The 2,265-nt window shown below is 44.2% G+C and overlaps 1 protein-coding gene across 1 annotated transcript in view; it reads left to right on the top strand.

The window, feature by feature from the left end:
* Positions 1-2,265, top strand: part of IL27RA (interleukin 27 receptor subunit alpha) — a 21,524-nt gene that overhangs the window by 3,692 nt on the left and 15,567 nt on the right. The window lies entirely within an intron of this gene.

Raw genomic sequence — 2,265 nt, 5'->3', positions numbered from 1 at the left:
GGTTGAGCTATAGGCGCCGAGCCCACACACCATCTTTTAAGAGACAGGATCTGCTCAGGCTTGGAAGTACAGTGGTGTTGTGATCACAGATCACTGTAGCCTTGAACTCCTGGGCTCAAGCAATCCTGCCTCAGCCTCCTGAGTAGCTGGGACTACAGGTCCCTGCTACTCCATCAAGGTAATTTTTCTATTTCTTTTAAGAGGTGGAGGTCTTACTGTGTTGCCCAGGCTGGTCTCAAACTCCTGGCCTTTTCAATCCTTCCACTTCAGCCTCCCAAAATGGTGGGATTATAGATGTGAGCCATCACACCTGACACATTTTCTTTATTCATCCATTTGTTGATGGAATTTAGGTTGATTTTATAACTTGGCTATTGAGAGTAATGGTGCGATAAACATAGGAGTATAGACTTCTCCTCGACAAACTGATTTAAAATCTTTTGGATAAATACCTGGAAGTAGGACTTCTGGATCCTATGGTAGTTCTGTTTTTAGTTTTGTTAAGGAAAATCACTACTGTTTTCCATAATGGCTGTACTAATTTACATGCCTCTCAACAGTGTATAAGGGTTCCCTTTTCTCCACATTCCTTGCCTAACACTATGCTTGTCTTTGTCTTTTTGATAAAAGTCGTTCTAAGGGCCAGGTGCAGTGGCTCATGCCTGTAATCCCAGCACTCTGGGAGGTGGAAGCAGGTGGATTGCCTGAATTCAGGAGTTTGAGACCAGCCTGAACAAAAGCGAGACCCTGTCTCTAAAGATAAGCCAGGTATTGTGGTGGGCACCTGTAGTCCCAGCACAACAAAGGAGGCAAGAGGATGGCTTGAGCCCAAGAGTTTGAAGTTGCTATGAGCTGTAATGCCATAGGACTCTAATGGGGCAAGAAAGTGAGACTTTGTCTCAAAAAAAAAAAAAAATCATTCTAAAAGGTGTGAGATGATAGCTCATTTTGACTTAATTTGCATTTCCACGTCGGCTGCATCATTCCTACCACCAATTTCTCTATACTCTCACCAATACTTGGTCTTTTGGCTTTTGGTTTGTTTGTTTTTAAGAGATAGGGTCTTACTCTGTCACCCAGGCTGGATTGAAGTGGCATGATCATAGCTCACTGCAACTTCAAACTCCTGAGTCAAGTGGCCCTCTTGCCTCAGCCTCCCAAGTGGTATGCGCCACCATACCCCAGCTAATTTTTCTTATTTTTGGTAGAGACCAAATCTTGCTATTCTGCCCAGGCTGGTCTTGAACTCATGGCCTCATGTTATCCTCCTCCTTCAGCCTCCCAAAGTAGTGGGATTGTAGGTGTGAGCCACTGCACCTAGCTTGTTTGTTTGTTTGCTCGCTTTAAAGTCTTGGGGTTCAGGGGAGTTATTTTGTTTTTGTTTTGAAACAGAGCCTTACTCTGTCGCTTAGCCTAGAGTATAGTAGTATCATCGTGACTCACTAACTTCGAACTCCTGGGCTCAAGTGATCCTCCTTGCATTAGCCTCCCAAGTAGCTGGGACTACAGGCACGTGCACACTGCCATACCTGGCTAATTTTTCTATTTTTTGTAGAGATGGAGTCTTTCTCAGGCTAGTCTCAAACTCCTTTTGTATAAGACCATCATAGACCACAAGAGATCCTCCTGCCTCTGTCTCTCAGACTGCTAGGATTACAGGTGTGAGCCACCCTATTCAACCCTTTTTTATTTATTTTTAAATAGAGATGGTGTCTTACTCTGTCTCCCAGGCCAGTCTCTAACTCCTGGGCCCAAGTGATCCTCCTGCTTTGGCCTCCCAAAGTGCTGGAATTATAGGCATGAGCCACCGTGCTCAGGCCAGGCTTTTATTCAAATGTCTCCTCAATGAAGAGAATTTTCCTAACACTCTCCCTAAAATAGCACCATCCCTCCACAATCCCTTTTATGTCCCTCCACACCCCCTTCAGCTACATCCCTTTCACCCTGCTTGTGTTACTTGTATGGCTTATACCACTTGACTTGGTCTCAAAAATATATCTGTGTGTTTCTTATCTGTCTCCCTGACTGGAACACCACCTCCAGAGGGTAGGTTCTTATCTGGCTGCAGCTTCCAGAACAGGACCTCAGCCTCGCACAGTATATATTAGCTGACTGACTAGTTGTTACTGTGCGTGTATATAGTGAGTGTTCAGTAAACATAATAACCAGTGCTCGTGTAACATGTATGTGCACCTGATGTTGTTCTAAACACATTCCATTTATTATCTAATTTATTCTCCTCTCCTATTTTTCAGCCCTTTCAGC

The sequence above is a fragment of the Otolemur garnettii genome, unplaced genomic scaffold (genome assembly GCF_000181295.1).
Source record: "Otolemur garnettii isolate 467f Iridium unplaced genomic scaffold, OtoGar3 scaffold00127, whole genome shotgun sequence".
Taxonomy (NCBI): domain Eukaryota; kingdom Metazoa; phylum Chordata; class Mammalia; order Primates; family Galagidae; genus Otolemur; species Otolemur garnettii.
The sequence above is the reverse complement of the archived record's forward strand: the minus strand, read 5'-3'. Positions and strand labels throughout refer to the sequence as shown.